Source organism: Adelges cooleyi, unplaced genomic scaffold (assembly GCF_023614345.1).
Source record: "Adelges cooleyi isolate 19-005CV unplaced genomic scaffold, UGA_ACOO_1.1 ACOO_flye_CR_arks_rails_tigmint_CR_PRNA_574, whole genome shotgun sequence".
Taxonomy (NCBI): Eukaryota; Metazoa; Arthropoda; class Insecta; order Hemiptera; family Adelgidae; genus Adelges; species Adelges cooleyi.
The window spans coordinates 9,275,150-9,297,307 of record NW_026096268.1 but is presented as its reverse complement, the minus strand read 5'-3'; the positions used below and the strand labels follow the sequence as shown (position 1 = coordinate 9,297,307).

Genomic DNA, 22,158 nt, shown 5'->3' with positions numbered 1-22,158 from the left:
CCTGTTGTTTTGGTAATTTCGGACGAAAAAATAAAAACAGCCGTTAAACAAGCAACTAATAATATTGTAATATTAGGTAAACTGGCGCCGAGAAACTTTAACGCTGGGAGGGTTTGTACCGCAACTACCGGAATATTCGATGCGAAGGGATTGTTCTTTGGAAGGAACAAAACACATTTTTATGGTATAATTTCGGTGGAAAACAGACGACCGAATTTATGTAGACGACTTTACTGAACGGTTATCATCAGTGTCGTTAAACAATTATGAAAGCATAGGCCGGAAGTAAATTGTGACCAATTCTAAGTCCGAAAAAGGAAACAACACTTGACTCGACTGAATAACTATATTGAATTTTTACTTTTTAAATACTACACTATACACAGTCTATTGCAGTGAGTATATACCTATACATATAATATTATTAACTGCCTAGCTAATGCGTGTGCGTTTTTATAGCGTAGTCTCGAGAATACAACATAATATTTTATTATATTATAATGAACGGAAAAGTGCACATCATCATCCTTTTTGCTTTTAATTTTTTGCACGGCAATATTTTTCTTGATCGTTCCACGTTGCTAATAACAGCTATACCGGCTCTGAACACCAGTCAAGCAAGTATGGTGATTGAAATTAAAAACAAATTCGCTGTTGATAACTGGTGGAGAGCTGGCTGTGAATAGGAAAAAATACAAAATGCTACGCACTAATAGCGAGAGGAAAGATATTTTTCTTGGCTGGTAATACACGGGTAGGATTTGACCAAAGTCTGTGTGTGTTACATCTTATAAACGTTTAACAATTTGCCCTGAACCTATAATAGAGATAGAGCGTGGATTCTAAACTCATTAGAAACTGCTTGTCAAGAAGATACAAAATATAAACTAAAATAAATCATTTAAGATTTTTACAATTAAACAAATTTTCAATTTTAGCTAAATATGTATGTCGCGCATTTACCTAAAACCGATGAACGGATTTTGTTATTTAGAGGCTTATATTGGAATCGACTTGGCATGTAGAAAAATAGTAAAGAGTTTCAGAGCTTTATCCGATATAGTTCATTCAGTACAGAACTTGTAAAATTGTATATACGTCAAAAACCCCATTTTCCCCATAAAATAAAACCAGCTGCTTATTGTATCTGATGTGGTGAAAAATGTATTTATATTTTTTTTTTTTGGATCAAAGTCGAATGATCGATGCTTGTGATCGGTTCGCTAATTATTATTAACGAGCCGTCAAGTTTATCATTTTTTTCACCCTTCGACCTATAAACGCTTCGAGTAAAGTCTGGGAAAAAAAATATATATGTATATATATATAGCGTGTCCCTCGTCGGATCGTTTTGTTAATTAATTGTAATCATTTACACTAGGTACAAGAGCAATTTATTTTTGCCCAATTCTATTCTTAAGCCATAGCGGTGATAAACAAAACAAAAAAAAATCCTAAAAGAACGTTCAATTTCGTACGCTCTAGTTTAAGTATAATTCGGATTTGTTATTTATTATTATTGTTATTTAACAGATGACGATCGATTATTATCACTGGTGGTGTCGAATCGCTGTCGTGTACCATGTCAATGTGTTATTGTCAAATTTTTTTTTTATTTTTGGCGGTCCAAATATAATACCTTAAGTACGTGACGGTGTATCTGTAAAGAATAATGTGACCATTATGTAGGCTAACTACCAAAGGCGGCTGCGGCGTCATGCGTTTATATACATTTTATTGGCTATATATATATTCTTATTATTAATATACGGTCCTCGGGCGCCATATGTCTTGGCCCTCTATTAGAATATATACAATTATAAACTAGTAAATGGTATGTCTGTATATATAAGTATTATGACGTGTGTACACCCGCGAGGATCCGACCGGTCAGGCTAGACCAAAAGTGTGTCGACCGGCTCCGCAAAGACGCGCCATACCCGTTTTCCTGGTTCGTATAATATATTACATTGTATAAGAGATAAAGGTATATCTTCTTGTACCATAGCGATAATTTTATTTCCGTTGAAAACCGGCACACCTGATCGCCAAGCACAGCGTTGCATTTAATACCGTTGATACGACCCGACCTGATGGCCTGTTGGCTCCCAATTTCAGGTAAACATGCGAGCATTGCGAATTGAGATATTTGATTTTTTGTCACACCAAAATTTGCTAGGCTGTTCTGCAAGTCTGCTAACAGTAAGAATTGGCTCCAAAAAAAATACAATCGAGTTGGCTCTCGATAACAAGCGGTTCTCAAAATATACTCGATATGAAAGTTCTAGGCATGTTCTAGAAAATGCCTTAGATTAACTACTAACAGCACTGACCCGCCCTGTCCTTAGGAAATGAATGTATGAATATTTGGTATACCTAATTTGGTGGCAACCGAAGAGATTAAGACTATAGTGTCGTGATTTTCTTATATTGTAGCCTCACGACTATTGTATTATTACACCTAATACCTGATAAATGATCATGTGTGTTAACCTAAATAATTAACTGGTGTAAAACGACTCGATTTTCCAAGAATCAATAGCAAGTCATATTATTATAGAATAACCAAACTAAGTAGCATACATTACACTATAAGGTCAAATCTATTAAGTGGTATCGACTTATATCCTATTTAGGCTTTAAAAATAAATGTAATAATTTACGTTTTGCTAGAGTAATGATGATCGAACTGATTTTTGGCAATATTTTAACTAACTGGAATTGAAGCGACTAACATGCTAATTAAAATTTTAAAAAAACAATTCATTGTTTGTGAGTTACACTTACATAGGTTTTGGTTGGGGTTTATTAGTTAATGTAATAATATTGTCTAACTGTTTTGTTTAGTTTGCCAAAGGTATTCGTTTGAGTTACAGCGATAACACTTCTTCTATCTATGCAACTATTAGTTAGGCACAACTGCCAGTAAATATTTTTTAAAACAATTAAATTAATTATATTTTAGTACCCAACGGTTAAAACAAAAAAATTACTCAACTATAACTCATCCAGTTGTCAAATTTAATTGAATTATAAATCTGACAAATTCATCGGGCCACTAAATAACTAACTTTTAATATTAGTTTTTGATTTTAGCATCAAATGTTTGATTTTAAATTTATGTATTCGAGTACAACGATAATGTTATAAAAAAAAGGTAGGGTTTATTAGTTGATGTAATAATAATTTGTTTGTTGACTAGCTGTTGTGTTTAGTTTTCCAAAGGCATTTATTTGAAATACAGCGCTATCACTTCTTTTATTTGTGCAACAAAAGTTTGCTGTTATAGTTATGCGACTGGCTGTAGGTACTTTTTGTGTTCAACATACCTCATTCAATTGTCAAATTGAGTTAAATTGCACATGACTAATATTAATTTTGCAACTAAATAACTGAAATCGGAATATAATAATATTTATTGTTAATTATATTGATCGTTTTGTAAACAATTATGTGTTCGATTACAGCGATAGTGTTTGCAAGTTACGATACATTTTTTTTTAACACTATTTAATTTAAACAACATATACTTATTATGTTAAACGAATATCCAAACGATTTATCGATGGTATTCAAGTATTGAAATATTATAAATATTAAATATTATATTTCAACTAACTGATCTATTGTTAAAGCGGAATTGTTGCACTTTTGACCAAATTTCAAATAACATTTGTAACTAGGTATAATTTATTTTCGATTTAATCGAATAAGTTTGGTCTATTTTATAATATCTCAGAAAAAAAATCAAATGAATTGTGGTAGGCAATGTCCGCATCTAACCCGCCACTGGCTACAAGATGTATACCTATGCACACCTTGCATGTCATGAGAAAAATGAGAAGATGGGCAAGGAGACGGGTTCCTTATGGATAGATATTTTTTAAGTGTTCCACGATCGATCGAATATTATATCCGACGCCGACAAAAGGAAATGGCATACCGCACAATAAGAATTTTTCAAAAAAAAAAACAATAGAGTACTCGATCCGAGTCACGTTCGTGGATAAGTTCAACAGCCGTGTGTACGGAAGACGAGCACGATATTCGAAACATATAAGTATGTACATGATGATGATAATAATTATTGTAATGATAAAAATAATAATAGTAACGAGCCGAATAATAATTATTTTGAGTTGTATATGTACATATTTATTATAAACGAATGTAAATGCACTTCCTGCTCTGAGCCGTAGGGAAATAAATAATAATCGGTTAATACAACATACAACGGACGACCCGTTTGGACTTATCATAGCTAGTCAAAGGACACGGTGTAAACATGGATAGTATACAGGGTGGTCAAACATTAAATATATAGTTTTTTTAATGTATACCATTAGCAGGCAAAGGCGCTTTAAATGCGTTTATATGGAAAGCTATACAGGGCGATTTACTTTGGACAAGAAACTAGATTTTTCTTAAAATAATTTCAATTTTGTCGAGCTCTGAAAACACTAAAAAAAAATGGTAAATATTTTGTGATTTCATAGTGCTAACATCAACCGAAATGTCTGCAAAAATAAAAACTACAAAACCCTAGTGTTGTTGTCAGAGAAAATGAGTGCCTCGAGTTAAATGGTTCACTCTGTATTCGGCTTCCCAAAGGGCACGTTGTAAGCACAGGTAGTATACAGACTGCGACGGTTTACCTGTACCTATTATGACTTAATAATTTCTTGGCGCCTTTTCAAAAAAAAAAAATATATATATATATATAATGATAATAACGAAGGAAAAGGAAATTTTCTATGGCGACAAACAACACTGTATAATATCTATTATGTGCGCTATGTCGAGACTATTATGGCCGGCTAATTATTACACAGAGAATATTTTGCAGAGCAATTTCTGTACAATAATATAATATCATACTATTGTCGGTTATAAGCAGAAAACTAGCGGCTAATCTTTAAGGGTTAGAAGGTCAAAACCCACCCCTTCCAATTTATAAAAACAGTAAACATATTAACACAGACATATTGTTACAACCATTGCACAATTTGTACATATATTTCTTTTTTTAAAAAATAATAATTGTTGGTAATTATTAAAGCTACAGACTAGAATAGTCCAGAACTGACAAAACTAATAAACATAGTATAATAGAACATTTAAGAAATAGACTATTTTAAACCAATAAACAAACACAGCAAATTGTTATTAATACTATTGCACAACCTTGTATATTTTTTTTGCTTAAGCAAAATTATAGTTTAAAAAATTGCATTTATTTTCGGTAAATACCAAAACTGCAGACTAATAGTACTGAACAAAAAGTAATAAAAGTGAAAATATTGGCATTAGTTGTTTTTGAAATGATCGAATCAGTTATTTCTATTATTATTTTTACACCAACCGTTGATCTCCACACAAGACAAAACCGACACTATACGCCAAATAGGTGGTGTATAATTATATATTAATTAAATACAACGTTCCTGCACGACAACAGCATAAGGTACAAAATATCTGCCGGCGAACGGATTGGTTTTAAGATTTTTTTTTTTTTTGTTATGTAACGGTCAAATCGCGTGAAAGGGAGTGATAAAAAAGTATAATAATAATAATGATCTTATATATATATAATAGCCTTGGAACACAATTCATACCTACTGGTCTTGTGTCGATGCCAAACGCCCATAATATATATTATATATAGTGATTGGTTAACAGCTCTGTATGTGTGTACAATTTATCAAATTTGGCATCTCGTGTGCAGAAGAAGAATTTGACAAAGTTAGAATATCTTCTAAGATATTGACTGGGTGACCCTATAACCGCAATCAGACAGATAGGCGACGATAGGCCGACCATGTGAGAACTTTAGCCGACAATAGCAACAGATGATGATAATGATAATAATAATATCGGTCGAACAAACGGATAGAAAGTCGATTGGACGGGAACAATTAACGTCCTACGCCGCGCGAAACGTCTTATATACCGTCGTGTCAGAACTGCTCGGTATTGCTCTATTATTACTATTATTATTTAACACCCATCGCCATTATATTATCACTATATATTATATTAATCTACCGCCTTGTACATTATAAGCCGTACGACGACCTGGCCCAAGAGTGTGCTATTTCATCAACAGCTCTAAGTACACTTACTCGCTCACACATTGGACAAATTAGAACTTAACCCGAATAGTCCCGGTTAGATTACACGGCGCGTTATCCAAACGAAACACGATTATGCCATTAAGGCGGATAATAACAATAATTATTATACTTTTTTTTAATTTTTTTTTTTTTACAATAGGCTGTGAAAATGAAATTTTTACCTAACCTTCGTCGACGTGCGCGACAGTAGCTGTATAATGTATTACATTTATATTATTATTATTATTATTATTTTGATTATTATTATATATACTCGAAGAGAAACGCGATACAGCGCTTTGATGATTTTTGAACGTCGTGCCCAGCAGTCGACGGACTAAGGATTTAGAGTTTCATTTTTATTATTATTACAAACAAATTATTGTGAACAAAACAATACAGGTACCTACTGTGGACTGTCGGAGCAATCTCAATGAAAATATCTCTGCAATTCAATCTACCAAAAATTGGTCACCGAGAAAATATATACCCGGAAAAATGATTTAGTATAGTAGTTTTAATTAAAAAAACCTTCTACTATAATAATACTATATGTATAAACTCAAAGGTTCTTTTGCAAAAAAATAAAAGTCGTCACGAAAATCACCTGATAAGAGATATCATACTGATAAGAGCTATGTTTAATAAGGGTGGCAAACTGATAAGGGATGTCATAGTCATGAGAAGGATGATTGATAAGGTCAGACGAGCTGATATAAAAAGAAATTATAAAGCGATAAGTACATTGTAACAAACTTTTGCATTATGAAATTTAAAAATTAGGTTGAATGACCATATTTTTGGAGTAAATTTGTACAAAATTATCTGTTTTTTTTTTAAATAGTTAGGTACGGTTTATCGTTGTGATACTTTCAGACCTATAGACTTGTGAAATGTCTACTATTTAAAATAATAAACCTACTTGCTTTAATAGAAATGCCGTTTCTTTAAAATTAACTAACCAAATTTACAAAATTATCAATATTTTAATGAAACGTTATTTGTTCAAGACAAGATAAACAAAAAAAATAAAAATCTGTTTCTTTTTAAAATAAATTGAAAACGGATCATCCTAAACGAGTGGAATTCTTATGGCTTATAAGAAGAGATAGGAAAATTCCAGGAGATTCTGTTGGTAGGTTAGGACTATAGCAAAAAAAAACAAAATAAACCATCTAGGTGTTGTCATCTTTATTGAACGTTTAAACGAACCGTGAACAACAATAGGACATTAAGACGGTCATTACAGCTGTTTTACCTCGCCCGGTACCATCTTAAAACTAAAATGTCATCTCTTCGGATTAATTGTCTCGACCTTTCCAGACTTTCCAGGCAAACGGGATTTTGGCAACACAATAGTTGTTTTGACCTTTTCCTTATGAATGGGTGCATACATGACACACCTTTGGTTTTTACTTTGTACACAACTACAGAAGCCTTGAACTCTGGCGCCAAAAGTTGACGCCATGAGACATTTTTTCTTTTCAAAATTGTTGTTGTTGTTGTTTTTCTTATTATAAATAACTTCTTGGGAGTTTATGGATATTCGGGCGTCAAATGTCCGTCGGAGTAAAATGACCGCATTTAACGTTGTGTTATTATTATTACTTACTTTTATTTTTTTGAAAAATACTAAAATACCAGATTTTATCACGTATTATGATGCGCTTCTGCTGCGGCCTAGACGATGCTACCCTGAAATTACGTGTCCATGACAATAATAATAATTTCCTGTTCGAATTACATATAATATAATATATTGACCACCCACGGTTAGGTCGGGTAAGGTACGTCCAAAGCCCCACGAAGGGGTTCATCCTCCTCGACGGATACACCGTCCTAGGTTCGCCCAAAAGGTATGTTATTTAGGTAACTATTCAATTTATTATTATTATTATTAACATATCCGATTTCTGACGTGCGTCCAAAACACGAGCTGCGCGTGTTATTTGAAATAAAAAATTATGTTTATAACTTTCCATGTAAACACCAACAGTTTTACTAGATTGGTAATAATATTATTCGAGCTCGTATGAGTTTCTCTAACATCTTCCTTAAAAAAAAACAAATACCAACATTTAAAGCTTTTTCGAGTAATTTATACACTACATGGTAACCGTGGAAAGCACTTGACATCTCAATAATTTTGATATAAATAAGACTTTGTAGGTAACTAAAAATAGGAAGTGCTGTGGCTGTATTTATTTAGTTATCTGAAATGAAGAATAAATAGTCCTAAGTCGCTGAATGAAGCCAGAAGGAAATTTTATAGTCAGTTTTCTCAAACGGAGTAACTTACTAGTATTGTGGCAGCATCTATTTTTAAGGGTATTTCCAATTTCCTAGCATTAAGCGATGTTGAAAATCGTGTCCAATAGAATAGTTATAACTAACAAATTGATTTTTTTTAGGCGCCATTTTGTCCAGTAAAAACTATTAAACAAATAAGTTTACAGAGACGTTTTCCTTGTAAATGATTTTCCTATTTTTCTACATTATTTCAATGTATGATGTAATACAAATAATAATAATAATAATGTATATTATTGTTGTATAATAGTAGATGCAGGCGCAGCTGTTTGTTGGACCCAATTTTCAGAACTTTCCTATAAGAGAGTAATCTTAAAATGTTTACAAAATGATTCACCTAGACTAATTTACCACAACCTTTTTGCAAAAATGATCTTATTGTTGATAACCTCTTTGCACTAAACAATACTAAAAATGGAATAGGTATTACAGTTGACTTTCAACCGTTTGCATACCGGACTCGTGACTCATCGAAAGGTTGATTGTGTACAGTTTTCTTGGATGCTTTTCTTTATTACAAACTGCCCAATAATCTGAATACATATACATTGTTAATGGAGCATGAATAATACTTATTACTAATGTATAACCGACAACAGCAAACGATTTCACCAAATCACGTTGTTTACGATCAGCGTGCCAACATAAAAGAATCCGATGACACGATCACCCGACTATTCATTATCTATTAGTTGGAATCATCTATAATAAATAAAATATACCATAGTGGATCCTGTTAATAAAATCTACTCTCCGATACAGTACAGCAACAACAGTTATCTTAAGAATCCGACGAGAAAGTATAACTGGTTGCATCTTGAACACAACAAAACACAATGTCGTGAGAATTCCAAATGATAAATGGATTTTTTTTTAATTTTAAATGTTTAAACCATCCGTGCGCCATTGTACTAACTCAAAATACATGCGTAGGACACAAACGATACACCTATTTCCTCCGAGTGCTACCGAAATAGCTTGTTTTTATTTATAAAAAATAAATAAATATGATAATTTTAATTAACAGCGTCCTCAACGAGGAAATCGAGTGGTTCATTGCAGTGTTCAATAATATTGAATTTTCTTATTTCCAAAACGAATATAGGTACCATGGACTGCCAAAGAAAAACCACGAAGATATATTGTATCCACTAAGTAGTGCATCAATTTATAAATAGTAAAACAATAGATTTACAATAATAACGATAATTTTTATCGGTTTAAACTTAATGCAGTAGGACCAAATTATAGTTCCTAAAATATTTACACATTAATAACGTAAACTGATAAGAAACACTGTTAATAAGTAGCTGATTAACGATGGTTGATAACAGCTGATTACAGCTGTTTGATCAAATTTCTTTGACCACGCTGTATAACGGAAGGACAATTTTCTTAATTTGTTGGTCACACTGACCGGAGATTGTTAAAGTTTGTTTACATTTTTCGATTTTCTCAGAGTGCACTATGTGATTATATTTAATCTGTGACTTTAGTTGCATCATTAAACGCACATTTCTGTATCGTTTCGGATATTGGGGTTTTTTTTTTTTTTTTTTTGAAAAGCCGACAAATTCAAAGCACATACTTACAGCGCACAATCATTACGTGTACACGATTACAAACGCACCGTAGTCCAGGGACTGTACGTATACAAGTATTAAGAAATATTATATTAGATGTACCGTAGTGTGTTTTTTTTTCTTCTATATCTCTCTCTCTCTCTCTATCTTCGTGCATTAGATCATTACGGCGATGACAAACGAGCGCGATTTTTACCAACCGGCGGACCTTAATGATCAGACCGGACAGGACGTAGGTAGGTATATTTCCTCGGTTCCATTATCCGTGTGGCCACGCCGGCCGGCTGAAAGCGGAGACAAACACACGTGAGTGATACTAATGGCGGTAATTTTTTTTTTTTTTTTTTTATAATATTATTTTACACCGGAGTCGAGGACGTGGAAAAAAAATACTATACACATACTTAATCTTCGACTCATCGACAATATAGAGAACTGGTAACTAACCCCTCCCCCCCCCTCGTATAGCCCCCGACATAGTTAAGTGTAACATCTCAAGTCCGGCCGTGTCGACGCTGGGCGGCTCATTACAAATTACAAAAATTATTATTTGTTTTTCGCTTTTAATATCTTTTAATATATTATATATTAAAAAATAAAAACAACCAATTATAACTACTCGGCGTACGCAGTTGTGTAACAGGTTATTAACACGGTTTTGACCTTTACCTGTACCTATCCGTATAGTATATAATATGTACTATATTATTTCCAATTCCTCTGTCGAAAAAAAAAAATACATAATATATTATATTTACACAACCTTGGGAACTCGAGTAAGTAATAGAGCTTCCCGTCCCACCCTGAGAATCAAGATATTTGTGATACAATGATATAAGTTTGAAATCTATGACCGAATATTTTTTTTATTACATAAAAGACAGAATTGGCAAAACAACGGTGTTTCGGTTGAATAGCAAATAATTTGCAGGGTTATTTAAATGTTGGTTTTTTTTGTCTTCTCCATTTTCATAATATGAAAACGATATTTTTGCCACATTTTATGGAATGAAAAACAAAAATCTAATATAGATATACTTAAAAAAAAACGACCCAATTGTAAATAACGTTGTACTCGAACAAACGATGCGTTTAGTTAGTTAACAAAATGTTAAAGAAAGTTTTAGTATTGCTCAAGTACATGGCTAAAAATAGTATCTAGAGAATGCTAAATTTAACATTTTATTTAAATACATTGCACAAGCATAATTAAAAATCGTAGCCAATAATAATTATATTTATTAATAAATTGATGCTTCTAAACGACAAAACTAGTTTTTATTAATTTATTATAATATATTGACATTTTACGAAGACGTTTTCTTCAAGACCCATGTTTTATGCATTAATCCAGTGTGTGGTGTAATAATAATAATTAATACTATCTATATACCTAATTAATACTATCATGTTGTATAATAGAAGATGCAGATGCAGTCCCAATTATTTTTTTAATATTATAGGGCCTGATCTGCAAATGGCATTAACTAAAAGTATATAATAATATACATTGTGATAAAACTCAGGTGATGTAATTTTTGTAAATAAAACTGTACTGTCGTTGTAATGTATCTGTATTTATTTAATCGTCTGTTGTTATTTTCTACAATTATATAAACCATAACCATAATAATAATGCATAATATTATTGTATAACAGCTGCAGGTGCAACTGTTCGTTGGCAATTTAGCTCAAATATACACTGATAACATTTTGCATTAGATAAAATGTAAATATTAGTAATTATATAAAATTCAAATATAAAAAAAAATATATATTAATAGGTTTTGTTTTATTAATATTGTTAATGATTTATATTAAAAAGCTTATGTAATTTATCTAGTCTTAATATTGGTTTCATAAAGCTGTTTTTTATTTTATTTTCAAATTTGAGATGAGTTTCTCTCTCTTCTTGCACGCAGCCATTGTGAACTGAACAGATCCATCAAAATATAATATTATAGTCAGGAGTGGATTAAAAGGGGGGGGGAAGGGAGCTAGCTAATAATTTTACTCCCCTTTATTATTATATCGAATACAATAAAATGGATTAATTTTTATCAGTTTTGTGGATTTTTATTTAACCAAACGATCGCTTTTGTTTGTCTCGAACCGCGAATTGTTCTTTCACATGATTCTTATCAGTTATTATTATCGTCTACAAACGTGGAAAAATCGCTCTCAGGCTAGGTTGACGTGCCGCGCGTGTCTCACTCTTAAGCTAGACGGTACCCAAGCCGTTTTGTAAGTACAAATGGCTTAGCGTTTCTCTCAGTCACAATGGAAATGAAAAATATACCGTAATGACGTTACACGATTGTAAGTATATATATATGTATATTATTATAAATATGCATGACGTTGTTCCATACAAATATATCAAACCCATCGTATCGCATCGTCGAGCCGTTTAATTTGAAATTAGCGTCGACGATGATACTCTGTCGCTCTGTCTGAACCGTGTGTGTGTGTTTTTTATTTACTTTTTTTCATGTTATTTATTGTCTGTCGCCGAATTCGCGGTAATCCGAATAAACGCGTTATCCACGGTCACGCTACGTTGACTTATATATATTGTCATTTATTATTTGAATCGACCGCGGTTTTTAAATGTGTTTATATAGGTACACGACACTTCCGCGGTTATAGGTTAGGCCCCTGGGACAATGGTGTAAATGATTAAATAGGTATAATTACTGATCACCGATAGATAGGTAGAAGCTCTCCTCGCAGGCCAGACAGCCGAGTGCTGACACAAACGGTTCGGTTATTGACCGGTTTGACTAAAATGTGATAACGACACAGATTAGATGAAACCAGATGGCGCACTTCCTATTCGAGAAATTCCATGTTAAAATGTAAACAAACCAAAACCATCCAGCTCAAATGCGTGTTGCCACTGATGGGTGAAAAAAAGGCTTTATGAGGAATTATTGTTTTATAACAGTAAAAATGTATTGATTGTTATCACGGATATATCAGACAGATTATATAAAACCAGATAGTGCACTCCATAGAATAATTATACAAAGAGATGAACTAACATAATATACAAGATTGTATGCGATAGTGATGTAAACAGAAGGACTAAAACCAGTATAGCCACACAAAAGAAAAAAAAAGTCCTCATCGTAAAGCGATTGGTACTCTATAATATGATAACATAAGTTTTTACCCTTTATCTTATAATGTTATTGTTTTTTTCAAGATACTGTTATTATTGATATCTTATCACCACGATACATACAACGGTATTTCTTTTCTTCTATTTAGGCAGGCTGTCTTTAGTCCTACTGTTTGTAGGCGCACTCTAAAAACATCACAGATATAATATATAATAAACTAGATTGCTAGGTGAATATGCCGCCAATAACTAAAGTTACAATTTTCTGCCATCTTTGTGGGAATTAGAACCTTATCACATAAAAGTATGCTTATAACAATTATTATAAGTTAAGTTATTAACACAGATATATTTATATTATTTTATACGCACATAAATCCCACAAAAATGGCGGACGTCGACTACCATTCTTATCACTAGTTAGCAATCCAGTTTATTATATTTATCTAAAAAAATAAAAAATCGAAATTTAATAATCTCAGATCTGTGTGACCAAAAAGTTAAGAAAAAAGCAATCCTTTTATTTTACAGTATGGTCAAAATATTTCTATCAAACATCTTTAAAGTTATCCATCATCAACCGCATCGGTTTTTATTGTTTTTCTGTAAAAAGGCTCCAAGTTAAAAAGTTTGTTTTTTAAAAACTACAAGTTTTGGTTGCCTACTTTATCTAAAAAAAAAAAAAATGTTTGGTGGTATAGTAACTAACGACGGTTAAATGATATAATCCCAGGGAAAGCGACAGACACACAATGTAATTACTGTAACAGAAACGAATGACTTTAATGCGCACAGCAGGGGCATTTCGAAATCGGGTGTTTTCTTTCGGTTGGATGTTTTTTCTCAGTTTGATTAATAATTTATACATAGGGCGACCCCGAGATTTTACCACAGCGTAATAGATTAAATCAGAGTGGTCCGCCATAAATGAAAAAGGTACTGTGCGTTCTACGATTTTACCAATGGTTTAAAATATAAAATATATTATTTTAGCTACACCTATATTATACATGCCTCGTCATGGCTTAGATGAGCTTGGGAGATTCTATTAGGTAAATTTAACATTTTCGACTACTGAGTTTTTCCTATTTAATTCATCAGATGAGAGTACACAATAGAAAATGATAAAAATGATAAAAGTGCACATGTAAAACGACCGAGACATCGTTTTCAACGAGTTTGTTTTCTTGAAAACTAGGGTGGACGACCCCACTTGTGTGGTATAAAACACAAGACTCGAGAGGAAACCAAAGATTTTTATCGACTTTAATTAAATTCTCCCGGCCGCGAATACATTACTGAGTCGTGCGCATTAATTATAGGTAAGGACATAATAGTTTTCTATTATTATAATTTTTTTTTTTTTTTTTGAAGTACTAAAATAAATAGGTACATAGCATTATGTACGCTTTTCGATGAATAATCGCAAACACAGACGCAGTGCTCTTAAATAATATCCTAAGCGATTCTGAGTCATCAAGCGAATTTCATTTGGATTTTCCCACAGACTATATTATGAAAACAGTCGGCCGAAAACTATAAACATATTTTTCAAAATACTCCTTATCAATCGTAAGGTTTAAATGATAACTGACTATAATATTGCCACAGATGAGATCATTTATTTTTATCTAATCTGTGATATTATCGCAGATTAAATCAGTTAGTGCACTCTAAAAGAATTTAAAACAATTAAACAAGCTTTAATAATCTCAGGCCCATGTGACCAAAATATTTAATAAAAAAATCATTCGGTTTTACACTGTGGTCAAAGAAATTTGATCAAACAACTGTAATCAGCTGTTATCACTTTCAACGATTAACTACTTGTTATAAATTTTTCTTATCAGTTTACGTTATTATTGTAAATAGTGTGTACAATATTTACTATGCACTATAATTTGACCCTAATGCATTAAGTTATACCAATCGAAAATCGTTGTTTGAAAATCTATTGTTTTACTATGAACTGCACCATCTGATTTTATTTAATCCAAGATATTATTATGAAATGTTATGCTCGAATATGTGTGGTCACACTGATTTCATTTTCAGTCATGTGACGTCATGGTTTTTGTTTACATACCGAGTGAGCTATCTAATTTCATATAGTCTATGATTTATCTAATGTTATTTTATGCACAGAGAGACTAGTAGTTATATTATACAGTATATAGTGACCATTCGGATTGACGATTATGATAATAGCGAAACAAAAATAATTATCGTTGAAACCGACACAAATAGGTTCCTGTGGTAATTACACTACAGACCAAAGGTAGATTAGTTTTTGAAATTCCCAACGAGGATAACCGTTCGCAGACTGATCATTACCTACACTGTTAGTGTAGTAATTACTACTCAGGTTAGTAGCCCGGCCAATGCCGTGCACTATTCTGTACTGATAAATTATATTGTTTTAGTCAAACAAACTGTGCCGGCTTGTTGCGAATCAAATTAAAAAAACAGTAAGTATACAACGTGGTTAACTATCACCCAGCCAATTTCCTAGAAGATATTAGATTTTTAGACCAAATTTCATATATATTTTTTACAACATCATCCCATACCTTATGTGCTGAAACCTTATGAACTTTTTAAATGTCATGTAAATTTTAAATGCCCAAAAATAATAATAATCATAATAACCATTCAGCATCCAAGCATTCGGCTTCACGATACTTAACCGTAATGTCAAATGAAATGCATACAACAATAATGATAATATATTCAAGTACAACAAATACAGATTATACCTTACTCAGTTTACCGTGTGTGTATAACCATTAGCTTTGTTTTATGCGCATTGCACCGCTGCACCGGACCAAAACGGTGTTTAAATGTACAAATAAAAATAGACATTTTAAAACAAGAATTAAAAAATTTAAAAAAGCAGCACAATAATTTCGAGGTAGACCAGAGAACGATAAAAGTGTTTTTAATGTTATTATAAACAGAGTTCGAAAGTTGTAGCATATTTTATAAATATGGTTTTTTGGTGAATGTTGGAACATCTCAGACAAGATACGAGTACATACTTGTTTCACATTTCACATGTCGTAAAATCATTTTGTTTTGCATATTTACATGCATTTTTATTTGGAAATTTTAAAATGCATATTTTCCAATGCTTAGATGCTATTTATTGAGCATATTTTGGTGGAAGTGTATATTAAAGCGCTAAAAAGTATGCTTTATTTTTGTTAGTGCTATAACTTCTGACTCCTGATTATAAGTCATAACTGGGGTTATTAAATCCCGCGAAAATGATTTTAATAAAATGTATCAGACAGAAAAAAGTATAATTAGGTAATATAATATATTATATGGTGTACGGCAAAAATGTCAGAGCGCAAAAAAATTGTTATTAAAAATTATAAATGCAAGCAAAATTTCATATTTTTTTTATATCTAACGTCAAACAATTTTAATGTTTTGATTGTTTTTTTTTTGTTCTATAATATTTTGTTGTCAATGTCAAAGTACGATATCATAATATTACATAAGTAATACTGGTTGTTATACATTTTAGGTGGATATATAATACTTACAAAATCGGGATTTTTACAAATAAAACTTGTAAATTGTGTTGCTTTTTTATGAAAATTATGAAAAATTGTTTGTATTCTTTTTTTTTATCCAAGAAATATATGTTATACACTGCAGCCTGCAGGCCCTGTTGAGTGTTAGTTGTCCTTAGTTTGTAGCTGTTTGTAGCCGTTTGTAATAATACAACACTTTGTATGCATATAAGGAGACCGGGAGGAAATCATCGCTGGCAGGTACGTGTGTGTGTGTGTTGGCCATATTCTGAATAATATTGTTATTAATCGAACGTTAATATTATTATTATCATTATCATCGTCGAGACGATTTCTATAGGTAACAACTAACTATAAATGTTTAGTGTTGGAAAAATGATTATTTTTTTCGCGCCGCTAATGTTTTTTAACGTCCTTTCCGGTGTCGGCAACATATATATCCATACACCTAACCTAACCGTATCCAACGGTAGTTTTATTTTTTTTTATATAATTACAGTAATAATCTCCTCTGAGCCGACGGATAATTTGTATACATTATAAGTAGTAGTTAGTAGTAGCGACCGCCACTGTCGGGTATTATTTGGATTTGGTCGACCGGATGACCCGAGTCGAATAAAAAAGAGGCATATTATAAAAATATATATATATATTATGTGATTTGTATAATTTTATTATCATTATTGTATACACACACACGGCACACGACATAACGGTTCGGTCGATCATGCAAATCCGGTATTATTAATTATTATTCTATCCCCGGAACGATTACCTCCCATTATAATATATATATATTATTATTATTTATTGTAATTAATTATCATGCAACGACGCAACTGTGACGGCGGTAATTACCACAGCGTGTGTGTGTGCATGCGGAATAGACAATAATAATATACAATATTATATCCTACCTAGTGTTACATTATCATTATTATTAGATAATCAAAGTCCCCGTCGATTAATACCAGTTAAAAAAAATATATATATAATTTTTAGTCAGCAAGAAATGAATCGTTTATTTATGTAACGTGTGATGAGTAAAAATTTTGTTGAAAATTACTTTTTTTTTTTAATAAATATGTTCTGTGGCTATAATAACCTGACCGTTTACAAACAGTACAACACAAAACATAGTAAATAATAGTAAAGCACAGCGAACAAACATAGAATAATAAAGTACAAAACTAATAGCAATAAACACGATACAAATCAAATGATAGCGAAACACAATTTAAAACAGTTTATACAAAAATACATTTAACAATTATCCCTCATCTCTAATCTAACAGTTATATAACAGTTTGGCAGCGGTTTCGTGACACTTTTTTCGGTTATTATGTCCTCCTCTTACTCAAGGGCCCCAGTCCCAGTCCCAGTCTCAGAACAGTTAAAAGCTTGCCCAGAATCGTGGTACATAGAATTGGCCTGTTCCTTTAATCATCACCTACCATTCGCTCGAGTACCGTGGTTACCATGGTTACAAAACAAAGGTTTATTTTGGGTTAGCAACGGAAAATATTTCAATAACAATTATATTATTTATTTAACATACAACATAAGTTACATTCATACATAAAAGATACATACACAAGAAATGGTGAATGGATAAGAAGAAGAATAATATAGAAAGATACATACACAAAAAGATGTACACATTTTTTTTAACGTTGTTGGCATTTTCCGTTGTAGGCTGTTTGTCGAAGATAGGCCTGTGATCGATATTTTTCGGCTGACCTGTAATCCGAGTACAAACCGTATGCTTCGAACATGGCCAGAACACTGCTGATAATGGAATTCCATGGATCTTCCTTTTTCCTAATGCCTACCAATGAACATTCGATGGCCGCATACAGTCCATCCCAAACTGCATATTGTCCGCCGATGCCTGGAGCTCGGGTGGTGACCGATTGAAGTGCGCTCTGGAAATTAAATCCCCATATATTGAAGAAAAAAACATGTCTGATTTGGTTATTTGTGATTTTTACACTCACACGGAATCGCCTCTTGAGACCAGTCGGTCCGTTTCGGAAACCTTTTATTGCTTGGAAAATTCCTCCGCCAACGAGTCCCAAGGTAAATGCACTGCCGAGATCTTCCACAATTCTCATTGGGCACGGCTCTTTGTCGTATGAGGCCATCGTTAATAATTAGAAAAACGGTACAACACAAAACAAAGTCAATAATAATAGTAGTACAAAGCAAATATTAACAAACACAATGCATATCAATTTATACGAACACAAAAATACTTTTAACAATTATAAAAATATGATATATATTTATTTATCGTTATGAGTAGCACAGTGGTTATATTACCACTATTACCACTAATAAAATTCACATATAAACACAGTTTTGACATGTTTATAATCACAAATAAAGAAAAATCTACTAGTCAGTATACATAATATTATACGAAGATAAGAGAAAGACGGTTCATTCTTGCAGTGGGTTAATTTCTAGCATAGTATGTGGAAAAAGAATATATATGATTACCTACATTTAGTTAATAATAAAAATACATTTACTGCTGCTTTGGGTAAAACAATTTTTTTTTAAATGGCTTTATAATACCTTTACGAGTAAAAACAAATTATAATGCTACAGACAATATAAAACGCATCGTTGTAAAACATTTTTTTCCCAAAAATATATTATTTGATCAAAATAAAGACCGTACATTTTGTTTGCTCACAAGATAATATGTACATGTACATACAAATATTACTACTATTATCATAAGGAACAGTACAAAACTTGCATAAGTTTATATTCTAGCAAAGCTGACATATTATTCTGTTGGGGCCGTCCTGGTCGCGCAACGATATGTGTCGACAGTAAACATATTTGAATACAGTAATTTTGTGTTATTATCGTCACACCGTTGTATCTTGTAGTCATTATATTAATATATATGTAGCCGTGTAGATAAGGATGCGTTAAAGTCACTGGGTTATGGGAAGATACAACAGCAGAGGTGTGCAATGCGAGCAGAAGACATTAAAGAGCACCCAACAGCTATATAAATGACACAACACTTTGGCAGGTTATTTCACAAGGTGTGAACGACGACGTTATAAGGTTAATCGGTCCAAAAGTACTAATGCCCATATAATATACTTGGTCATTCATTAAGGACAAGACACTCGTTTTCTCTTTGAAATAATTGCATCTTTGTAGTTTACTTTTCGGGGACACTTTGGAAATATTTGTAAGCGACAAGAAACGTTTGCGATATTTTAGATAAAAAAAGAGTGTCTTGATCTAAATGAATCGCCAGGTAATGTTATATATGGATTTCTTGGTTAGGTATGCCGGTTGTAGAATAAGGAGAAATATAGTAAAAAGAGTTGTAAACTTAAATATATAACTCAAAACACTTAAAAACTTGATTAATTCAGAGGTTTTTTTTGTATTTGCCTTGCTATGGATTTTACCGTATAGTATATAGAGTAAAACAGCAGCGAATTTCATATGATAACGTGATAACAATTATAACTGATAAGTCGTTAGAATCCTGGTAATCCTTGAGAACCTAGTATTTTTCCTTTGGCGATAGTTAATAATAAGACGTTTGTTTGGCACGCAGAGCCGACCGGAAATCGTTTGACGTCAAAATATCCTTATGGGTTTGTACCGTGGCCAGAGCGATGATGATAATAATTACAATGTAAGTATAAAAAAACAACCTAATCGAAATTCAAATAGCCGATGCTGTTTTTCTATTAATCGAGTACTGATGGCCACACCTCGAGTATATATTAAAATAATACCTTGTATATATGTTTTTTTGCGGTATAGGTACAATAATTATATTTAATAATAATATATTTGTCGAAAGAACGCATTATAATATTACATTTGTGTGCACAGCTAGAAACATTCAAAATAAAAACATAGAACTGTTGTATTTATGAATGGTACACGAGTCTATATTTCTAAATGTCCAGGATAGAGACGGAGCTAAAATCAAGTACAACACAGCAACATAAATATAATAATATTATAGCATATATAGTAAAAATTATATCCTCTTTCGCTGCAATGTTGTTAAGTGTTTGTCAACCATAGATTTTTCCTAAACTGACTATGTACAATTCCAAAAGTTATTATCTGCAGTGATAAACATAGTAATACAAAACGTTTGAATGAATATTGTAAAATTTATAATCTACATTTTATATTATAACGGTTTTACTTATGGATAGAATCTAATTTTATTGTTTTTTTTTTTTCACAGAATCGAAATTGGATCGTTTTGAGCACCCGTGACGGTATAGTGAGGCGAATATTGTGCTGAAAAATTGAAATCTTAAAACGTGAGTATTAACACACTAGTATACGTACTTAGACCTTTGTAAATTTACAACGAAAATACCGGCAAACGTTTGAGGAATTAGCAAGCATAGAACAAAAAATCTTCTTTTTTTTTTGTTCTACCGAGTGATTCTTTAAACGATCCACGCTAGTTTACTCTTAAAATAATTGAAATTTTCAACAAAAACATTTTCAAAAAGAAACACTAGAAAATTGCAAATTTTTTAAGAGTAACGGTACGGTATTGTTGATGGAAAAAATTCAAAAAAACTGAGAGGATATAATACTTTCATGGTAAAAATACATTTTACCCAAATGGTTCTTGAAAATCAACGGTGGCTTTTCTGACCACTTGTTGAGCGAGCAGTGGCTGGCAGATTTTTGTTTTTTTTTTTTTGTTTTTATTTTGCTGTCCATTGTTCAACCGGGGTTTGTACACGACCGTTGGATAATATACCTATGTACCTATTACCTATATACTCACTGCAAGTGGCCCCGGGCCGCGTCACTCGGTTGCCACATCGCATATTGTATTTAATATAATATCGTGTGATAACGGATTCGATAATGATACACATTTTTGGTCCCCGGCCGAACCCCCCCCCCCCTCAGCTCGTGCCCTCGAGGTCCTTGGCCCCTCGGGACGAACTCGACCACAGCAGATATCGCAATCGTTTTCTAAATAATATATCATACACCGTCGTCTTACGGCCAATTCCAAAAGAAAACCAGTTCACTTGTACAATAAAACAGAACACACACACACACATCAACCTTGGCCTGTCGATACACACCGGCGGAAGTGTGTGTGTGTATGTGTCGGTCGAAAAAAAAAAGAAATAAGTACATTTTTACCGTCGCAGGTCTGACCTAAATAATTAACGAAGATAATCAATATTATTCAGGGTGAAATTAATTTTTGTTTAAGGGGATTGCATGCCATCGGTTCTTGAGGAGTTTTCAATAGTCAATATTTAAGAAAAAAATTGGCTTTAATATATTAAAATAGCCATTCTGGTCTATTTTGAACCAAAAAGCCAGACATTATTTCGACTACATAAAATTTAGGTCCAATTTCAGTTCTGTTAAGAGATTTGAGCCGATTTTCATTTAAAAATTTCAGATTCTTGTAATTAAATAAATAATATTTGCAATTTTTTCAG

At 32.3% G+C, this 22,158-nt stretch overlaps 1 protein-coding gene and 1 pseudogene across 2 annotated transcripts in view; one reads left to right on the top strand and one right to left on the bottom strand.

The window, feature by feature from the left end:
* The window catches only part of LOC126843146 (mitochondrial import inner membrane translocase subunit Tim17-B-like), a 30,756-nt pseudogene extending 11,940 nt beyond the window's left edge, over positions 1-18,816 (bottom strand).
* LOC126843707 (cadherin-99C) overlaps positions 1-22,158 on the top strand; it is a 63,628-nt gene that overhangs the window by 632 nt on the left and 40,838 nt on the right. For both annotated transcript variants that reach the window (XM_050581401.1, XM_050581399.1), the window contains exon 2: positions 20,919-20,997. The gene's annotated coding sequence lies outside the window, so the exon portion shown is untranslated. The remainder of the gene's footprint in view (positions 1-20,918; positions 20,998-22,158) is intronic.